General features: G+C 31.4%; 1 pseudogene; it reads right to left on the bottom strand.

Moving 5' to 3' along the window:
- LOC18107289 (cleavage and polyadenylation specificity factor subunit 3-I-like) overlaps window positions 1–14,086 on the bottom strand; it is a 56,037-nt pseudogene that overhangs the window by 21,345 nt on the left and 20,606 nt on the right.

The following is a 14,086-nucleotide window of genomic DNA, read 5'->3' as shown; positions in this document are numbered from 1 at the left end:
AATAGGGTCATCATCCCTTACCATAGATGTAACACCCCACCTTCCTAGCAAGATATTTGTCCGCTTTGGGCCTCCCAGTCCACCCAAATCCAGGGCTTCCACCCAGGTCCCCCTCACGGTTTTGTTCTTGGCAGCCATGCATGACCCCAAAACACGTCTTACTAGTCAAGGTGAGCATGCACTTATAAGGCCCTGGCTTTGGACGCTCGTTTCCGATGTGGGATCTTACAATCCCCTCATCTTAAGACGAGCCGTCCTCGGCTCTGATACCAAATGTAACACCCCACCTCACTAGCAAGATATTTGTCCGCTTTGGGCCTCTCAGTCCACCCAAATCCAGGGCTTCCACCCAGGTCCCCCTCACGGTTTTGTTCTTGGCAGCCACACATGACCCCAAAACGTGTCTTACTAGTCAAGGTGAGCATGCACTTATAAGGCCCTGGCTTTGGACGCTCGTTTCCGATGTGAGATCTTACAATAGATGAGCCTTTTTGTGCATATGTATCCCATACATAACCATACACATGTCTATTTTATAGATTTAACAGCATTATACAATGGTTATAACCACCTATGAGAAATCCACCTAACCAACCATGATTATTACTGAAAGAGCATCTTATCATCAACATGTAAATCTCTCTAATACTAAAATGAGGGCTCTCTAAATGGAAATGAAGAACACAACATGTTAGTGTATATATCTTATAGCAATTAGTTGGTTACACATGATACTAACTTTGTTCATGCAAAATGTATTTATTATTAATAAAGGCATTCTTTATCTTTAATATTTATTTATGTAAGATTAATGAATCTAGAGTAAAAATAAAGTTCTTGAGACAAAAATTCTTTGAAAATAAAATTATAAATCGGTTATAATTATGATGATTTCTATTACATCAAAGCATTGTTTCTAAATGTTCCTGGTTAATGCTCTATTAAGATTAGACATTAATTAAAATTGTTGAGACCGATACATATTCTGTTGTTTTCTTTATGAAAGAAAATCGTTGTACTCATAAGTTGAGGTATAAAGGATATTAGAAACTAATATATAGGCGCTTATTAAATGACATATACACTAAATTAACCTGGTGAGGATTACATATGGAGATATCTCTTATGTCTATAAAAAGGCTTACATGACAATTATATAAGCGATCCTTAGATATCATTAAGTTATTGTATATAGAGAATACTATATTTTAATTCTAACTACACATTGTCTTAATCAAGAATAACAAATATGCAGATATTATATATATATATATATATATATATATATATATATCATAAACTATATGAAGGTATCTAAGTGATCAAGACAAGATTCATCATCATAAATGAATTAGGAAAAATATTTCACATATTCTCAAATATTATTGATCGTGAAATCCTTATGTAAGGTGGAATGAGATTTGAAAAAAGTTTCAAATTTTATTCAATAATAAATGATTATGGTGTTGAGAATAAATGTGATTTGATAGTGCAGATGCACTTCATGCTCAATGTCTAAATCAAAACATTCTTGATAAAGTGATAATAATTACACTGAAAAACTGGTAACTGAAGGTAAGTCAAATCACATATAACTTATCTAATATTTGAGGGGTTATGACATGTTGTTAGATGGTTCGTTTGATATTCAAATATAAATCAATCAATTGTTGAATTGATAATAAGTTAAATTATTTAATTAATTTAATCTTATTTTATTTAGGACTGTGATTTATATTTAGGCCGATATATTAGAAACCTAATAGATCATGCATATTGAGAATCATTGATAAAAAAATAAATTGGAATGATTAATTAAGTAAGACCTGATTTTAAACAGATTTTAAAAATTAAAGACTAGAATGTAATTTATATATTGAGGGGTTATGACATGTTGTTAGATGGTTCGTTTGATATTCAAATATAAATCAATCAATTGTTGAATTGATAATAAGTTAAATTATTTAATTAATTTAATCTTATTTTATTTAGGACTGTGATTTATATTTAGGCCGATATATTAGAAACCTAATAGATCATGCATATTGAGAATCATTGATAAAAAAAAATAAATTGGAATGATTAATTAAGTAAGACCTGATTTTAAATAGATTTTAAAAATTAAAGACTAGAATGTAATTTATATAGTGGCTTACAATTCTAGACCTAGAAAAACTAAATAGGGATTTGATTGTATAAATTTTAAAATTATCTTGAAATAATATATGTGATATTTTTCAGGGGACAAAGTGATATTTTTTCATTAAAATGGTTATTAAGTTTTTTTTTAAAAAAATAGAATGTTATGTCTCTTATGTCTTATATTCAACGTACATATTGTACATGTTATAACCCATTTTACCCCTAATTTATTTTTCAAAAATAGCCAAAAAATACTTTTAAAAACATAAAAAAATCCAAAAAAATATTTTTTAATTAACTTAACAAAAGTTTCCAAGCTTTAATTGGACACAATAATTTTTCCAATGATGTGATTAATTTGAAATTGATTATAATTGAGAGAATTAAAGGATCAAGGACCAAAATTATCAATTTGGCATAATTTAGGAGGTTATATTAATTCAATCGAGGGCTTAATTGAAAATTTATTTTATTATATAACTGATTTTAACTTTAATTAAAAGGATTTTGAAGTTCAAGGGCCTTTGAGAGAAATAGACAAATTAAGGAAGTATCCTTAAATTCGATCAACAACTCAATTGAATTCTTTTAATTGATCATTTTGACTTTTACGCATGATAAAATAAAAATTAAAAACTCTAAGGAGGATTAACTATAAAAACTCGCTGACATTTGAGGACTGCTTTGGAAATTTGCAACACTAAATGATGTCATTTCAAAGGCATGAATATAACCATCTCCTCATTTCTTTGTTTTCTTTTCAAGAAATCTCACAATCCTAGCAGCTAAAATTAAAAGAATCCTAATTGTGTTGTCTTTTAATATCTCCCAAACCCAGCCTATCCCCGTAGTCATTTTGCTTATTTTAGGCATTGTCCTATCAGGATATTGGCATCGTTTGTGCTTTACTTTACAAGAGAGTCTCTGGATTGTGATTATCAATTTCGGTCCCAAACTTTGCCACAACTTTATCACTGAGTTTAGGTTGTTTGCATAAAGCATTTTGATCTCATACTTCCCTAGCTAGCCTTACACATCTTTCTTTATTATATCCTGTGAATGATCAGATTTGGTTGTTGTAATCTTACGGTTGGTTTTGTCTTAAACCCTAGGTAAAGTCAGTCCCCATTCCCTACTATTAATAGGAGTTCTTTTAGGGTATAAGAGGAATAATGAGAGAATTAGATAGAAAGGTCTTATATAGAGAAATATGTTTTATGAGAGGCACTTTTGAAAGATTCTTTCAAAATTTCAAAATAAAGACAAGTTTTAAGGTCTTTTGAGGCATTTGGTTTAATTAATCTATGGGTCTTATTAGAGTTTTTAGACCTAAATCCGATTATTTTTTTGAAACCTAAGTATTCATTTCCTTGTCCATTCAACTATCAACCTTTGGTCTAGGTATATCTCTTTGTCTTTATTGATTTCATTTCGTTTGATGTTTGTACTTTTAGTTCTTTGACATGTATGTGGTCATATATGTGTTTTTAATGCATGTTTGGGTTATTGTGAGTTTTTGTTATATGGTCTTTTAAATGCATATATTGCTCCTACCAATTATTAGCTTGTCTTAAGCCTAATAAATTAGTCTGTAAATCTAAGAGCTCATTTTTTGTGGACTATGTGGGGAAAATTATGGCCTGATGTTTGATGTGTTTGGTTTGTTCACCATTTATGAACTGGATGAAGTTGAGAAATTTATATCTTGTGTATATTAATGAATGTGGGGGTATTGATGTTTATTATCATATGAGTCTAAGTACATCTTTTATTTTTTTTTCCTTGTTATGGCTATGTATTTCCTAGTTGGTCAAACTATATGGACTCATTTAGGGTGATATACCTTTTTAGTAGTTATGAATGATGCTTGGCTTGTATGGATATCTATATTTTTGCATTTCTTATTTTTTAGAGTTAACCCAAACCAACTAAACTACGTCTTTTATAATATCTATATATTTTCTAGAAAATATTATGAATTATAAATTATTTTTTTCCCTTTGTTTTCAAAAAACTGCATTTAATCAAGACTTTTAAATTAGTTGGCATCTTGTATTTTTTGTGTGTCCTTGATCATCCATATATTACAACACTAATCTTTTATCCAAAAATTGAATCTATCTAAAATGAGTAAAGAGTTCCAAATTATTTACTTTTAGTTTTCAATCCAAAAGGCATCAAAATCACTTACTTATGCATTTTGGGCCTTGAAACAAGTTTACAGCCTATTAAGTTTCGACCCACAAACAAAAGGCCTATTGGACTGACATTCAACACTTTAAAAAAAGAATATGTAACCAATCTTTATTTTTAAGAATTGTATCCAAATTATTTTTGTTATTCACTCTACATATCTTAGATAAATGAAATCCATGTGGGCCATTACCTTAAGTATTAAAGGAGAGTAGCTCTTCCGTGGATTTTCTCAAAAATATTTTGTTGTTCAATTTTAGTGTTCAAGGTACATAGACTCTACACGTGCCATGGCTTTGGACCCTAAAATGAGCAACACTTTTTAATTTTTTTAAGGTAATAAAATGAATCTTAAGGTCTCTACACTTAATATTCACCAAAACAAATAGGAGTCTTGGTTTTTAAATAAATTTCACAAATACATGTTTAATAAATACAATGGGAATGAGGTTTTCCACTTACTATGTACTAACATTGATGATAGGCAACCAAAAACAAAAATGGAACTCAAAAGTTGAATGTTAAACAACACACCGAATGGCATATGAACCCCAAAAAAGTCATTGTGAAGATTCTAGTCCAAAAATGGACCATCATGTCACTAGATCCTAACCAAAATAGATGAACTCATAGTAGTCACTGTTTGGATAGGATTGGAGCATAAAACCTTCATTTAGTCATATAACGAGTGAATTTAGGTATTATAGGATAGATTGACCCTAATAAAATATCATTCATCGACCCTTTCTAGAATTTGAGTTAGGTTCATTGAACCCAATATATGCCCATTGGTTATTCACTAGCATGACTTGATAGACCATTAGTCGCAGGTTATGAACATTAGTAACTAATTTAAACACGTTAATTGACCAAGTGTTATCAAAAGATAACAACGGGGAGTTGCAAAAATGAACTAGACTTTAAAATGGTTAGGCTTACACTAAGCATCCATCAGGGTTTACTTGCAATAGCTATCATCTATATAGATGAACTACTAGTGGAATTTGCACAATAGACTCTTAGAAATAAAATACAAGGTCAACAATGCAACTTACCTCAAGTATGATGCTTTTGGATGATAATATATTCTTTTTAACATAACTAGTCTCTTGCCTTAGAACTCTACAAACTAGTTAGAGTTTTCTAGTGACTATAATATTAGGCGATGACTCCTTTCATATATTCTTAGACTTTATCCCTCATCTCAATATAAGAGACCATTCTTTTCCTTTTTTAGGAAAGACGACGAGTCGTTGGAATGTCGGGTGTGACAGAATGGTGACTCTACTGGAGAATTTAGGACTAAACTTTGTCTTTTGTCTTTAATTTTTATCCTTGTATATTATGCTTGTTTACCTTTTCATTTTACTTTAGCATGCATTTTATTCCATAACTGTCATACATATGTATATTGGATATGGATTTGTGCCTTCACACACAATACATTACACTTTTGAGAGAACACGCTATTTTAGGTTAGGTGAGGAAGTAATGGTACCTTAAAACCACCACACCATCGCTATTTTTTACTATCACACTTTAGTGTATTTTCTTAATAAACCAAAACCAAAACCAACCTAACAACTAATATTATAAGAAACACTAAATTAGTAAAATGCTAGAAGCCACTAAGAACAATCCTGAATTAAAGATTCTAGATTTTTTTCAGAGATCATGTTGTTAGGTACAAGAAGTGTCTTGGAGCGAGTGTGTAGAGTGTAGGAGTGAGTTTTGAGGGTTCTAGATATGACCATGTATTTTTGTAATTTTGGTGTTTGATTCTTCATCATTTATGATTATATATTTGTTTTTTTTCCTTTAACGGCCTATAAAGTAGAGAGAGGAGAATTAGGAAGGGAAGCATTACAAAAGCAAAATGTACCAAAAGATGTCACAATAATTTTGGTTACAACTGAAGTCATTAATCCTACAAGAAAAAAGTAGTGAAAAACAAGCAAGACCAAAATTTGACAATAACTGAAAGTGATTGGTTTTGTAATAAGAAATGGATCATTGGGACTTGATGTTATGGTGCTTGGCCAATATTGACATATCAGAGATGAGCTATCTCTATTTTCCTATAAAATCAATCATACTTTTATGGAAGTGCTACCATGCCTGTGTTATGTGCATTATTGAAGAAAAAACATGCACGAAAAGAGGGGTTGGGGTTGATTGATAAAAATATATAAAAAAACAATCATTACAATTTCAATCAGAAAGATAAAGGAAAACATAGTGTTTCACTAACCCGCCTCAACACAATGTTTTGTCTTTGTTTTAAGTTTCATTTAGCTCATCTTCAATACAGTGTTTTATTATTGTTTTCTAGTTATAATTTTTGCCACATGCTGACCTAGATTAAAGGAATAGTATTGTTAGACAATAGTACCTTATATGTAAAAAATATTTTTTTGTTGTAGAGACTAGTGGAAAAAATTATGATGAATTAGTTTTTTTCTCTCCCTTCTCTCTCATCTATTTCTTCCTCTTTCTTTTTCTCTCTTCTAGCTCATTGTTGCCATTAGATAGCATATTGTACCTTAACGTTCTTCTTCACTAAACTCTTCAGATACTTTGCAAGCAGAAGATGTGGAAATCCAACTCACTACAAGTGGTATCAGAGTTCCTTGTTTTCGGATTGATGAAATGTCTTCTAAAACTTGATCCCAATATCTGAAATGAATGGAGGATTTTCTATACTCTATTACCAAGGATCAGGCTAAAAAATATGAACACATGATAAAGATAAACACTCAACATATTCATGGGCCTATGTTTCTAGTGTGGTGACAGGTTTACACTTAGGCTTAAATGTAAAAACAAGAAACTATATTCATTGTGCATAATAGAAAATAAAAAAGACAATGAAGATGCTAAGAATGAAGTGGAGAAAAATAATTCAGAAACCATTACTCTATTTATTTCCCTCAATGTATTGGAAAAAACAGTGGGATTCCATACCTTAAGGGTCAATGGCAGAAGAGATAAACACTTAGTGTTCATCCTGATTGACTCAGGTAGTACTCATGATTTCTTAAGTACTGAATCAACAAAGACAATATGACATGATATCAATTAAACCCTTAACAGATGAGGTAAAAAATGGTGGAACTATGTGTTGTACTATAATATATAGGAACTTCAAATGGAAAATACAGGGAGAAAACTTTGTGCCAAATGTTTTCATTGTTGATCTAAACAATTATGACATGGTTCTTGGTTTTCAATGACTAGTTGTGTTAGGTAATATAATATCAATTACAAAGAGCTATGAATGTCTTTTACTTGGCAAGGTAAAGAAGTGGTGCTTAAAGAAGATAGAGTTACTCAACTATAAATTATTAGGTTTGAGCAGTTGAGTGGCTTATTGGATAGTCCATTAGAATTTATAGAGATTATTAGGTTTGAGCAGTTGAGTGGCTTATTTGATAGTCCATTAGAATTTATAGAGGTAAGCTTGTGTAGCTTGAGGATCCTAGAGGATGTTGATAACATGGTGTGTTCCATGTTATCCACACCATCTCCTGTTGGGGAGAGGATTGTTGTCTTAGAAGATCTATTAAAAAACTACAAAGAGATATTCAATGAACTAATGAGGTTACCTCCTACTAGAGGTCATGATCACACTATACCACTTAAAGAGAGAGCTCAACCTATTAACTTAAGGCCATACAAGTATTATGAAATACAAAAGGATACAATGGAGAAAATGGTTGCTGAAATATTGGAATCAAGGATTATTTAGCCTAGCAACAACCCTTTTGCTTCTTTAATGATCTTGGTTAAGAAAAATAATTGTTCATAAAAGCTTTGTGTTGACTATCGAGCCCCTAATAAACTAACCATTAAGGACAAGCTCCTTATACCCTTAGTAGATGAGCTATTAGAAAAGTTGGTTAATGCAATAGTGTTTTTCAAGGTGGATATGAAATCTGGTTATTATCAGGTTAGAATGGTAAGACAAGATGTTATTAAAACAACATTCAAGACTCACAATGGACACTATAAGTTTCTTGTAATGCACTTTGGCCAAATTAATGCCCCTGCTACATTCCAAAGTTTGATGAATCAAGTAATCAAAAAGTACTTAAGAAAATTTATGTTAGTGTTTTTTGTTGACATGTTCATTTACAGTCAATATATGGAAACACATGTAGAAAATTTAAAGACAATATTTGAATTGATGAAAATGCATCAACTAGTTGCTAAGTAAAGTAAGTGCATATTTGGCAGTAAACATGTAAAGTATTTGGGATTTATAATAACTGAAGATTGATTTTTTATTGTCCCTAAAAAGATCAAGATAATAGTTGACTAGCCTCAACCTTGAAATATCAAACAATTGCATAGTTTTCTTGGCCTTACTGGTTATTACATGAAATTTATCAAGGGTTATAGGTTAATTTATAAACCATTGACACAATTGATAAGAAATGATGCATTTATGTAAAACATAAAAGCTTTTAAGAAGCTAAAGGAGATAATGACTCAGCCTCCAGTCTTGGCCTTACCTTACTTAAACAAGGTGTTTGTTAAAGAAACAGATGCTTCGGGAAGAGGAATTAGGGTAGTGTTAATGCAAGAAAGACATTATTCGACTACATTAGCAAATCCCTGGGTTTAAGACAACAAATTCTGTATACCTAAAAAAAGGAAATGATGGCTATACTTCATACAATCTTTAAATAGAGACACTACCTATGAGGTAGGTATTTCAAGGTTCGAACAAATCATGTCAATTTGAAGTATCTAATGGAACAAAAGATCACATTCTTTTCTCAACACTTATGGATTTCCAAACTATTGGGCTTGGATTTTGAAATTGAATACAATAAGAGCAAAGATAACACCGATTTTGATACCTTGTATAGGAATCTTAAGGGATAATTGTTTACTATGACAATATTATCAGTTTCTACCACCCTAATCGATCAGATTAAGGCATCATGGGAAAAGGATAACAATACACAAGAGATCATTCAGGATATATATATAAGGATCCCAACTCTCATCCTTACTATAAATGGGAGAATGGTCACCTAAACAGGAAAATGTAAAATAGTAGTTAGTTATAACCTTAGGCTACACAAGAAACTTATTGATATGTATCATGATTCATCTATAAGGGGTCACTCTAGGGTTAATGCTACTATTAAAAGAGTTGGGAGTTTATTTTATTAGAAAAAGCAACATAAACACATTAGGCAGTATATGAAGGAATATAGGGTATACCAAAGGAACAAAACAGAGAATATCCTCGGCCTAATATTAATTACTGCAACCCTTTCCCGTTCCACAAGCTCATTTTAATGACATAAGCATGGATTTTATTGAAGGCCTCTTTAAGTCTAATGGTAAGAATGTTATTTATGCGATGATAGATATATTCGGTAAGTATGTTCATTTCATAGTCATAGCACACCCCCATTTTGTTGTTATTGTAACTACTGTTTTCATGAAAAATATGTATAAATTACATGGGTTTTCATCTATGATTGTCAGTGACTATTGCGATATCATGGTCACACAAATTAATTACCATAGCTTAAATAAACTAGATATTATAGAGCAAGCAAAGGGTCGATCCCATGAGGAAGATCTAATTCAGGTTTTTATGCTAGATGATATGAAATTAGGGGGGTTTTAAGGTTATCTAATCTATGATATGGTAAACTAAATAAAATAATCAAGCTAAATTAAATAAATCTGAAACTTATCAAGAGAGAAAATCTTGGTCTCAAGTAAACGTTCACCTACAGAAATCAAAATTGATCATTGAAACGATATGTCAATTTATATTCTGAATATTTATATTTTCTTAACATTAGTTAGTTAACCAATCCGCAATGTAACTAATCCTAACCATTAAATAACCACAGTGTCCGTACTAATAATTTAATTCAATGGCAGCCTTAAGAACTAGATAGGTTGATAAATCTAGACAACATAACTGTTTACAGTCTATGTTTGATTTGATCGAATGTTTTTTCTAAGATTAATTACATAGATTTGCTATAATTATTAAACTTAGTTGCTTCACAAGTTTAGATATCACAACTCCGGTTTTGATAGCAAACCTAGCAATAGATTGGTTAGAATAATAACTTAGACTCCGCTCTAACAATCAAACTAAGTAATCATAGGAAATAGGCATAGGAAAACAAACATACTCATCATATAAACTGAAAAGAAAAGATAAAATAGTTCTCATAGTTCTTGAAATTCAAAGGTTTCTGTGTCCTTCCAGCCAAGAAAAATAATTTAGCCTTGCATGTCTATGAAAAAATAATCAAGAGAAAAGATGAATACATGATTTTGGGTATAAGAGAAAAGGGTGAAGTTTTTCTTCTCTTTCTGGTCGCCCTTCCCTTCCTTTCTCTCTTTCTTTTTATTTGATAGGAAACCCTAGTCCCTACTTTCCTACAAAATAATCCTTTGCTAAGTAGACAATTTACATTTAAGTAGTGCAATAACTATTTTTCTAAAAAAAGAAGAAATAGTCTTGCATAAAATCTTCAAGCTTTGACTTTTGACTTGGAAAAGTTAAATTGCCAAAATAAAGACTTTGATGTTAGCTTGGATGTTTGGAAAGTAAATTGGACTTGTTTCTTCTCAAAACCTGTCTGTTGGCAGAATTTGTGAGTCATCTTAGAAAAATCATATCTCTCTCATATGAGCTTTTTTTTCTTCTGAAACTTGGTAGGTTGATAGGTTTTCGAGTCAGGAATCCAAAACAATTGAGTTTGCATCAAATGGACTTTTCTAACTCAAGATATTCAAGTCGAAATGGCTGAAAGTCAATACTAACAAAACATGAGATTTGTCTTTGAAGGCTACGATTTCCATGCTCTTTCTTTTTTTATTTTTCTTGCCATATATGTATGGAAAAGTATGGATATTATCTTTCTAATGCTACTAGAATCACTTTATTTTTACCTCTAAAGCTCAAGCTCTACACAAAATATTGATCGAAGGTCAAATTTGTCAATGTTTGACATGGGTTGGAACATGGTCTGAATTGTCTCCAATTTACTTCTTTTTGAATCTTACATCCAAAAGTGCCTTTAAAACATAAAACAAAGAATATCAATGCATTTTATATATAAAACTTAGGCAAAATACTAGGCAAATATGAGTACAACTATCGAATAATATGGTTGCATTAGTGACAGGAACCCGGTGTTTCTAAGTCAGTTTTGGAAGCATCTATTTGCCATTTTGCCTAATAAGAGGTTGAATTGCATTTATTTACTACCTAGCATCCCCAGACTAATAGGCAAACAGAAGCAATCAATAAATGCCTAAAAACTACTTGAGGTGCATGTTAGGTGCTAATCCTAGTCAATGGTCCAAATAGTTATCCTTCTATTCATGCTTTTATTAAATCTACACTATATGAAATACTTTACGGTCATATGCTTTCTATTCATATTCTTTACTTGCTAAAGGATTCTAATATTGAAGTTGTGGATGCATTTCTCATATAAATGGAAAACATGTTGAAATCTATCAAAACTAATCTCAAGGTGGCACAACATAGGATGATCCAACAGGCTAACAAGAAAATAAATAAAAGAGTGTTTGTTATGGGAAATTGGGTTTATATTAAACTACAATTGTACAGACAGAGGTCAGTGGTTACAAAAGAATCACACAAACTATCACATAAATTCTATAGTCCATATCAGGTAATTGAACATATTAGGACAATGGCTTACAAGCTATGCCTACCCCTATTGCCGCAATCCACCTAGTTTTTCATGTATCACAATTAAAGAAGCATGTGAGGTGTAAAAGAGTATATGAAGATATACCTAAACTGCATGTTATCCTAACACCTTACCTCAAGCAATATTGAATAGAAGAATGGTGAAGCATCACAATCGTGCAACCACTCAGGTCCTAATCTTATAAAAGAATTCACCTCCAGTTGAAGCCACATAGGAGTTCCTTAAAGAGTTCTCTCTAAGGTTTCCAATATAAAAAAGGTATTTTTATGGAGGCAGAATTGTTATGTGCATTACTCAAGAAAGAAGATGTAAAAAAAAAAAAAAGGAGTTAGGGTTGATTGATTCAAAAAGATAATCATTACAATTTTAATTAGAAAGACAAGGGAAAACACAACATTTCACTTAGCCACTTCAACAGAATGTTTTGTTCTTATTTTAAGTTTCATTATCTCATCTTCAACGTAGTGTTTTATTTTTATTTATTAGTTATAATAGTTGCCACGAGTTGGCCTAGATTAAAGGAATAGTACTGTTAGACAACAGTACCTTATATATAACAACATTTTTTATTGGAAAAAATTATGATGAAATTAGTTTCTTTCTCTCCCTCCTCTCTCGTCTCTTTCTTCCTCTTTCTTCTTCTCTCTTCTAACTCATTACTGCCAATGGATAGCATACTATACGATATTGTTCTTCCTCTGAATGCTCTTCAAGTAAGTGCTGTGGAAATCCAATTCACTACAGCTTGTTGATGCTCATGTTAGGGCTACATATGTCGGAAAAAAGGAATAATATGACACCTTGAACCAATGAGAAAATGTTACGTGGGTGTGTGTATTATCATGCACACTACTGGATGCATTTATAAATTTAACTATTCAAAGGCAAGCTACAGTTCCGATTAACCATAAAAATAGGATTCTTAGCATGCAAAAGTTTGAATCCCTCCCTGTAAATATCAAATCATATAAACCATTATCAAAATCTTAGGAAAACAAAATACAACATAGAACGCGATAATCAAATCATTAAAAAAAAAAACTAAAAGGCTTCAATCTTTAACTTGGCCATTAGACTCATAGCATTATAGATTGGAACATTGTTATGATGTCTAAGCTCTTCTTCACAAAACTTAATGTTGCTTTTGAGAGTGTTTTATATTGCTGAATTCATCAAGGGAGGATTGGTCTTCACATAATTTTTTAGCACAATGTAATGGTTTTTTTATCCTTACAGAAAAATGATATATACCTATTACTTGGAAGTATTTGTAGCGTTTCAGCTTTAATTATATAATGAATTCATGAACTTACCTCTTGAAGACAAAAAAGAAAAAGAAAAAAGAATAAGGTGTGCAATAACAATTATGTATTTTTTTTTTTGGTTTTTTTGGGTAATTATCGAATTGAGAAAGAAGTTGTTGCATCTTTTACTAATTTTATAATATTATTTAAATTATTGAAATGGAGGTGCGTGGAGGCTCCAGAAAATTTTTGGCAACGTGCCCGGTCAAAATACATGACCAAATAGTGGCTTCCAATGGGGCGATGGACTCCTCTAGTCGGTACCTACTCGACCATGTATCGCTTGTTTCTTTTCCACCTCTGATTTACCGTCAATGGCGTTGCTTTCTCTCTCTCTCTCTCCTTTTCTCTCTCATCTAAGCTGGTAAAATAACCCAATCACAGATTCCTATTACCAGAGATGTAGCAATCAATCCCATAATTTAAACCGTCAATTGAACTTTAAGAATAAAATAAAGTCATGAAAGCAACACTCGCATGGAAACAATGGTTACAAATCTGACTATTTACAACTTATAGGCAACCAGCATGCACGACAGCAATTCTCACATAGAATAATATTAGAAACTGATTTTTTTGAAGCGCAGATTTAGAATCTGACTGAACTAGCAATTAATCCTGCATTTCAAGAATAAAATCATGTCACGACAGCAATTCTCACATAGAAAAAAAGGTTAGAAATCTGACTATTTACAACTTGCATGCAGCAAATAT

This window comes from Populus trichocarpa, chromosome 17, assembly GCF_000002775.5.
Source record: "Populus trichocarpa isolate Nisqually-1 chromosome 17, P.trichocarpa_v4.1, whole genome shotgun sequence".
Classification (NCBI taxonomy): Eukaryota; Viridiplantae; Streptophyta; class Magnoliopsida; order Malpighiales; family Salicaceae; genus Populus; species Populus trichocarpa.
Note: the sequence above shows the minus strand (reverse complement) of the source record. Positions and strands in the feature narration are given on the sequence as shown.